Source organism: Eleutherodactylus coqui, chromosome 2 (genome assembly GCF_035609145.1).
Source record: "Eleutherodactylus coqui strain aEleCoq1 chromosome 2, aEleCoq1.hap1, whole genome shotgun sequence".
In the NCBI taxonomy this organism is placed as follows: domain Eukaryota; kingdom Metazoa; phylum Chordata; class Amphibia; order Anura; family Eleutherodactylidae; genus Eleutherodactylus; species Eleutherodactylus coqui.
The window spans coordinates 283,464,568-283,472,067 of NC_089838.1; the positions used below are offsets into that span (position 1 = coordinate 283,464,568).

Consider the following 7,500-nt stretch of genomic DNA (forward strand, 5'->3'; position numbering starts at 1 on the left):
CCGTCCTTGAAAATGCAGTGGGCTATGCCATAAGTGAAGAGTAAAGCAAAGTGGTGTGTTTTTAATGAAAATGAGATGCTCTCCACCTTAACAATAGGTAATGTTGCTCAGGAACACTTCTCTTTGGACATAGCTATTGTCTTTGTAAAGACTACCATTGGGCGAGATTTTTCAAGACCTATTTAGGAGGCAAATGTTATCCAGAAAAGAAGCCAGTCTGGAAATAAAACACGACATGCTTTTGGATGGAAGGTGGGCACCCACCCCACATGGGACTCGAACCCACAATCTTCGCCTTATCCAGAAAAGAAGCCTGTCTGGATCTAAAACTCAGTATACTGATGAAAGGTGGGCAACCACCCCAGATGGGACTCGAACCCGCAATCCCTGGCTTAGGAGGCCAGTGCCTTATCCATTAGGCCACTGGGGCTACATGCACAGAAGAAGCGTGGCTTTCTTTTCGATTGTTTTAAAGAAATCAGCTGTGATTAAGCATTGAACTATCAGCTTGTAATGCAGTAATAAAAGACAGATGACGGCAAGAAAGTAATGCTCGAGGTGAGGCTTGAACTCACAACCTCGGCATTGCTCAACAGTTACTGCTATATAAGTACCGCGCGCTGACCGATTGCGCCACTGGAGCTCCTGCAGCACCATTTATCCATGTCTTCTTTTGCCTGGAAAAAGTTGCTCAATTGAAAACCTAGTCCTATGTCAGTTTAAACCCCGTCCTTGAAAATGCAGTGGGCTATGCCATAAGTGAAGAGTAAAGCAAAGTGGTGTGTTTTTAATGAAAATGAGATGCTCTCCACCTTAACAATAGGTAATGTTGCTCATGAACACTTCTCTTTGGACATAGCTATTGTCTTTGTAAAGACTACCATTGGGCGAGATTTTTCAAGACCTCTTTAGGAGGCAAATGTTATCCAGAAAAGAAGCCAGTCTGGAAATAAAACACGACATGCTTTTGGATGGAAGGTGGGCACCCACCCCACATGGGACTCGAACCCACAATCTTCGCCTTATCCAGAAAAGAAGCCTGTCTGGATCTAAAACTCAGTATTCTGATGAAAGGTGGGCAACCACCCCAGATGGGACTCGAATCCCTGGCTTAGGAGGCCAGTGCCTTATCCATTAGGCCACTGGGGCTACATGCACAGAAGAAGCGTGGCTTTCTTTTCGATTGTTTTAAAGAAATCAGCTGTGATTAAGCATTGAACTATCAGCTTGTAATGCAGTAATAAAAGACAGATGACGGCAAGAAAGTAATGCTCGAGGTGAGGCTCGAACTCACAACCTCGGCATTGCTCAACAGTTACTGCTATATAAGTACCGCGAGCTGACCGATTGCGCCACTGGAGCTCTTGCAGCACCATTTAACCATGTCTTCTTTTGCCTGGAAAAAGTTGCTCAATTGAAAACCTAGTCCTATGTCAGTTTAAACCCCGTCCTTGAAAATGCAGTGGGCTACGCCATAAGTGAAGAGTAAAGCAAAGTGGTGTGTTTTTAATGAAAATGAGATGCTCTCCACCTTAACAATAGGTAATGTTGCTCAGGAACACTTCTCTTTGGACATAGCTATTGTCTTTGTAAAGACTACCATTGGGCGAGATTTTTCAAGACCTCTTTAGGAGGCAAATGTTATCCAGAAAAGAAGCCAGTCTGGAAATAAAACACGACATGCTTTTGGATGGAAGGTGGGCACCCACCCCACATGGGACTCGAACCCACAATCTTCGCCTTATCCAGAAAAGAAGCCTGTCTGGATCTAAAACTCAGTATACTGATGAAAGGTGGGCAACCACCCCAGATGGGACTCGAACCCACAATCCCTGGCTTAGGAGGCCAGTGCCTTATCCATTAGGCCACTGGGGCTACATGCACAGAAGAAGCGTGGCTTTCTTTTCGATTGTTTTAAAGAAATCAACTGCGATTAGGCATTGAACTATCAGCTTGTAATGCAGTAATAAAAGACAGATGACGGCAAGAAAGTAATGCTCCAGGTGAGGCTCGAACTCACAACCTCGGCATTGCTCAACAGTTACTGCTATATAAGTACCGTGCGCTGACCGATTGCACCACTGGAGATCTTGCAGCACCATTTATCCATGTCTTCTTTTGCCTGGAAAAAGTTGCTCAATTGAAAACCTAGTCCTATGTCAGTTTAAACCCCGTCCTTGAAAATGCAGTGGGCTATGCCATAAGTGAAGAGTAAAGCAAAGTGGTGTGTTTTTAATGAAAATGAGATGCTCTCCACCTTAACAATAGGTAATGTTGCTCAGGAACACTTCTCTTTGGACATAGCTATTGTCTTTGTAAAGACTACCATTGGGCGAGATTTTTCAAGACCTATTTAAGAGGCAAATGTTATCCAGAAAAGAAGCCAGTCTGGAAATAAAACACGACATGCTTTTGGATGAAAGGTGGGCACCCACCCCACTTGGGACCCGAACCCACAATCTTCGCCTTATCCAGAAAAGAAGCCTGTCTGGATCTAAAACTCAGTATACTGATGAAAGGTGGGCAACCACCCCAGATGGGACTCGAATCCCTGGCTTAGGAGGCCAGTGCCTTATCCATTAGGCCACTGGGGCTACATGCACAGAAGAAGCGTGGCTTTCTTTTCGATTGTTTTAAAGAAATCAACTGCGATTAGGCATTGAACTATCAGCTTGTAATGCAGTAATAAAAGACAGATGACGGCAAGAAAGTAATGCTCCAGGTGAGGCTCGAACTCACAACCTCGGCATTGCTCAACAGTTACTGCTATATAAGTACCGCGCGCTGACCGATTGCGCCACTGGAGCTCTTGCAGCACCATTTATCAATGTCTTCTTTTGCCTGGAAAAAGTTGCTCAATTGAAAACCTAGTCCTATGTCAGTTTAAACCCCGTCCTTGAAAATGCAGTGGGCTACGCCATAAGTGAAGAGTAAAGCAAAGTGGTGTGTTTTTAATGAAAATGAGATGCTCTCCACCTTAACAATAGGTAATGTTGCTCAGGAACACTTCTCTTTGGACATAGCTATTGTCTTTGTAAAGACTACCATTGGGCGAGATTTTTCAAGACCTATTTAGGAGGCAAATGTTATCCAGAAAAGAAGCCAGTCTGGAAATAAAACACGACATGCTTTTGGATGGAAGGTGGGCACCCACCCCACATGGGACTCGAACCCACAATCTTCGCCTTATCCAGAAAAGAAGCCTGTCTGGATCTAAAACTCAGTATACTGATGAAAGGTGGGCAACCACCCCAGATGGGACTCGAATCCCTGGCTTAGGAGGCCAGTGCCTTATCCATTAGGCCACTGGGGCTACATGCACAGAAGAAGCGTGGCTTTCTTTTCGATTGTTTTAAAGAAATCAACTGCGATTAGGCATTGAACTATCAGCTTGTAATGCAGTAATAAAAGACAGATGACGGCAAGAAAGTAATGCTCCAGGTGAGGCTCGAACTCACAACCTCGGCATTGCTCAACAGTTACTGCTATATAAGTACCGCGCGCTGACCGATTGCACCACTGGAGCTCTTGCAGCACCATTTATCCATGTCTTCTTTTGCCTGGAAAAAGTTGCTCAATTGAAAACCTAGTCCTATGTCAGTTTAAACCCCGTCCTTGAAAATGCAGTGGGCTATGCCATAAGTGAAGAGTAAAGCAAAGTGGTGTGTTTTTAATGAAAATGAGATGCTCTCCACCTTAACAATAGGTAATGTTGCTCAGGAACACTTCTCTTTGGACATAGCTATTGTCTTTGTAAAGACTACCATTGGGCGAGATTTTTCAAGACCTATTTAAGAGGCAAATGTTATCCAGAAAAGAAGCCAGTCTGGAAATAAAACACGACATGCTTTTGGATGAAAGGTGGGCACCCACCCCACATGGGACCCGAACCCACAATCTTCGCCTTATCCAGAAAAGAAGCCTGTCTGGATCTAAAACTCAGTATACTGATGAAAGGTGGGCAACCACCCCAGATGGGACTCGAATCCCTGGCTTAGGAGGCCAGTGCCTTATCCATTAGGCCACTGGGGCTACATGCACAGAAGAAGCGTGGCTTTCTTTTCGATTGTTTTAAAGAAATCAGCTGTGATTAAGCATTGAACTATCAGCTTGTAATGCAGTAATAAAAGACAGATGACGGCAAGAAAGTAATGCTCGAGGTGAGGCTCGAACTCACAACCTCGGCATTGCTCAACAGTTACTGCTATATAAGTACCGCGAGCTGACCGATTGCGCCACTGGAGCTCTTGCAGCACCATTTAACCATGTCTTCTTTTGCCTGGAAAAAGTTGCTCAATTGAAAACCTAGTCCTATGTCAGTTTAAACCCCGTCCTTGAAAATGCAGTGGGCTACGCCATAAGTGAAGAGTAAAGCAAAGTGGTGTGTTTTTAATGAAAATGAGATGCTCTCCACCTTAACAATAGGTAATGTTGCTCAGGAACACTTCTCTTTGGACATAGCTATTGTCTTTGTAAAGACTACCATTGGGCGAGATTTTTCAAGACCTCTTTAGGAGGCAAATGTTATCCAGAAAAGAAGCCAGTCTGGAAATAAAACACGACATGCTTTTGGATGGAAGGTGGGCACCCACCCCACATGGGACTCGAACCCACAATCTTCGCCTTATCCAGAAAAGAAGCCTGTCTGGATCTAAAACTCAGTATACTTATGAAAGGTGGGCAACCACCCCAGATGGGACTTGAACCCACAATCCCTGGCTTAGGAGGCCAGTGCCTTATCCATTAGGCCACTGGGGCTACATGCACAGAAGAAGCGTGGCTTTCTTTTCGATTGTTTTAAAGAAATCAACTGCGATTAAGCATTGAACTATCAGCTTGTAATGCAGTAATAAAAAACAGATGACGGCAAGAAAGTAATGCTCCAGGTGAGGCTCGAACTCACAACCTCGGCATTGCTCAACAGTTACTGCTATATAAGTACCGCGCGCTGACCGATTGCGCCACTGGAGCTCTTGCAGCACCATTTATCCATGTCTTCTTTTGCCTGGAAAAAGTTGCTCAATTGAAAACCTAGTCCTATGTCAGTTTAAACCCCGTCCTTGAAAATGCAGTGGGCTACGCCATAAGTGAAGAGTAAAGCAAAGTGGTGTGTTTTTAATGAAAATGAGATGCTCTCCACCTTAACAATAGGTAATGTTGCTCAGGAACACTTCTCTTTGGACATAGCTATTGTCTTTGTAAAGACTACCATTGGGCGAGATTTTTCAAGACCTATTTAGGAGGCAAATGTTATCCAGAAAAGAAGCCAGTCTGGAAATAAAACACGACATGCTTTTGGATGGAAGGTGGGCACCCACCCCACATGGGACTCGAACCCACAATCTTCGCCTTATCCAGAAAAGAAGCCTGTCTGGATCTAAAACTCAGTATACTGATGAAAGGTGGGCAACCACCCCAGATGGGACTCGAACCCACAATCCCTGGCTTAGGAGGCCAGTGCCTTATCCATTAGGCCACTGGGGCTACATGCACAGAAGAAGCGTGGCTTTCTTTTCGATTGTTTTAAAGAAATCAACTGCGATTAGGCATTGAACTATCAGCTTGTAATGCAGTAATAAAAGACAGATGACGGCAAGAAAGTAATGCTCCAGGTGAGGCTCGAACTCACAACCTCGGCATTGCTCAACAGTTACTGCTATATAAGTACCGCGCGCTGACCGATTGCACCACTGGAGCTCTTGCAGCACCATTTATCCATGTCTTCTTTTGCCTGGAAAAAGTTGCTCAATTGAAAACCTAGTCCTATGTCAGTTTAAACCCCGTCCTTGAAAATGCAGTGGGCTATGCCATAAGTGAAGAGTAAAGCAAAGTGGTGTGTTTTTAATGAAAATGAGATGCTCTCCACCTTAACAATAGGTAATGTTGCTCAGGAACACTTCTCTTTGGACATAGCTATTGTCTTTGTAAAGACTACCATTGGGCGAGATTTTTCAAGACCTATTTAAGAGGCAAATGTTATCCAGAAAAGAAGCCAGTCTGGAAATAAAACACGACATGCTTTTGGATGAAAGGTGGGCACCCACCCCACATGGGACCCGAACCCACAATCTTCGCCTTATCCAGAAAAGAAGCCTGTCTGGATCTAAAACTCAGTATACTGATGAAAGGTGGGCAACCACCCCAGATGGGACTCGAATCCCTGGCTTAGGAGGCCAGTGCCTTATCCATTAGGCCACTGGGGCTACATGCACAGAAGAAGCATGGCTTTCCTTTTCGATTGTTTTAAAGAAATCAACTGCGATTAAGCATTGAACTATCAGCTTGTAATGCAGTAATAAAAGACAGATGACGGCAAGAAAGTAATGCTCCAGGTGAGGCTTGAACTCACAACCTCGGCATTGCTCAACAGTTACTGCTATATAAGTACCGTGCGCTGACCGATTGCGCCACTGGAGCTCTTGCAGCACCATTTATCCATGTCTTCTTTTGCCTGGAAAAAGTTGCTCAATTGAAAACCTAGTCCTATGTCAGTTTAAACCCCGTCCTTGAAAATGCAGTGGGCTATGCCATAAGTGAAGAGTAAAGCAAAGTGGTGTGTTTTTAATGAAAATGAGATGCTCTCCACCTTAACAATAGGTAATGTTGCTCATGAACACTTCTCTTTGGACATAGCTATTGTCTTTGTAAAGACTACCATTGGGCGAGATTTTTCAAGACCTATTTAGGAGGCAAATGTTATCCAGAAAAGAAGCCAGTCTGGAAATAAAACACGACATGCTTTTGGATGGAACCCACCCCACATGGGACTCGAACCCACAATCTTCGCCTTATCCAGAAAAGAAGCCTGTCTGGATCTAAAACTCAGTATACTGATGAAAGGTGGGCAACCACCCCAGATGGGACTCGAACCCACAATCCCTGGCCTAGGAGGCCAGTGCCTTATCCATTAGGCCACTGGGGCTACATGCACAGAAGAAGCGTGGCTTTCCTTTTCGATTGTTTTAAAGAAATCAACTGCGATTAAGCATTGAACTATCAGCTTGTAATGCAGTAATAAAAGACAGATGACGGCAAGAAAGTAATGCTCCAGGTGAGGCTTGAACTCACAACCTCGGCATTGCTCAACAGTTACTGCTATATAAGTACCGCGCGCTGACCGATTGCGCCACTGGAGCTCTTGCAGCACCATTTATCCATGTCTTCTTTTGCCTGGAAACAGTTGCTCAATTGAAAACCTAGTCCTATGTCAGTTTAAACCCCGTCCTTGAAAATGCAGTGGGCTATGCCATAAGTGAAGAGTAAAGCAAAGTGGTGTGTTTTTAATGAAAATGAGATGCTCTCCACCTTAACAATAGGTAATGTTGCTCATGAACACTTCTCTTTGGACATAGCTATTGTCTTTGTAAAGACTACCATTGGGCGAGATTTTTCAAGACCTATTTAGGAGGCAAATGTTATCCAGAAAAGAAGCCAGTCTGGAAATAAAACACGACATGCTTTTGGATGGAACCCACCCCACATGGGACTCGAACCCACAAT

The 7,500-nt window shown here is 44.3% G+C and overlaps 11 non-coding genes across 11 annotated transcripts; all 11 read right to left on the reverse strand.

Annotated features, from left to right (window-relative positions):
• Positions 1-357: 357 nt before the first annotated feature.
• TRNAR-CCU (transfer RNA arginine (anticodon CCU)) lies at positions 358-430 on the reverse strand. The gene has a single exon. It is a non-coding gene; the product is annotated as a tRNA-Arg (tRNA).
• A 1,372-nt stretch (positions 431-1,802) lies between these two features.
• Positions 1,803-1,875, reverse strand: TRNAR-CCU (transfer RNA arginine (anticodon CCU)). The gene has a single exon. It is a non-coding gene; the product is annotated as a tRNA-Arg (tRNA).
• An 839-nt stretch (positions 1,876-2,714) lies between these two features.
• On the reverse strand, positions 2,715-2,807 carry TRNAI-UAU (transfer RNA isoleucine (anticodon UAU)). Its single transcript is given in 2 exon segments — positions 2,715-2,750; positions 2,770-2,807. It is a non-coding gene; the product is annotated as a tRNA-Ile (tRNA).
• Positions 2,808-3,433: 626 nt separating this feature from the next.
• TRNAI-UAU (transfer RNA isoleucine (anticodon UAU)) lies at positions 3,434-3,526 on the reverse strand. Its single transcript is given in 2 exon segments — positions 3,434-3,469; positions 3,489-3,526. It is a non-coding gene; the product is annotated as a tRNA-Ile (tRNA).
• A 1,159-nt stretch (positions 3,527-4,685) lies between these two features.
• Positions 4,686-4,758, reverse strand: TRNAR-CCU (transfer RNA arginine (anticodon CCU)). The gene has a single exon. It is a non-coding gene; the product is annotated as a tRNA-Arg (tRNA).
• Positions 4,759-4,878: 120 nt separating this feature from the next.
• Positions 4,879-4,971, reverse strand: TRNAI-UAU (transfer RNA isoleucine (anticodon UAU)). The gene is given in 2 exon segments: positions 4,879-4,914; positions 4,934-4,971. It is a non-coding gene; the product is annotated as a tRNA-Ile (tRNA).
• A 440-nt stretch (positions 4,972-5,411) lies between these two features.
• Positions 5,412-5,484, reverse strand: TRNAR-CCU (transfer RNA arginine (anticodon CCU)). The gene has a single exon. It is a non-coding gene; the product is annotated as a tRNA-Arg (tRNA).
• A 120-nt stretch (positions 5,485-5,604) lies between these two features.
• On the reverse strand, positions 5,605-5,697 carry TRNAI-UAU (transfer RNA isoleucine (anticodon UAU)). The gene is given in 2 exon segments: positions 5,605-5,640; positions 5,660-5,697. It is a non-coding gene; the product is annotated as a tRNA-Ile (tRNA).
• A 627-nt stretch (positions 5,698-6,324) lies between these two features.
• On the reverse strand, positions 6,325-6,417 carry TRNAI-UAU (transfer RNA isoleucine (anticodon UAU)). Its single transcript is given in 2 exon segments — positions 6,325-6,360; positions 6,380-6,417. It is a non-coding gene; the product is annotated as a tRNA-Ile (tRNA).
• Positions 6,418-6,849: 432 nt separating this feature from the next.
• Positions 6,850-6,922, reverse strand: TRNAR-CCU (transfer RNA arginine (anticodon CCU)). The gene has a single exon. It is a non-coding gene; the product is annotated as a tRNA-Arg (tRNA).
• Positions 6,923-7,043: 121 nt separating this feature from the next.
• On the reverse strand, positions 7,044-7,136 carry TRNAI-UAU (transfer RNA isoleucine (anticodon UAU)). Its single transcript is given in 2 exon segments — positions 7,044-7,079; positions 7,099-7,136. It is a non-coding gene; the product is annotated as a tRNA-Ile (tRNA).
• Positions 7,137-7,500: the final 364 nt, after the last annotated feature.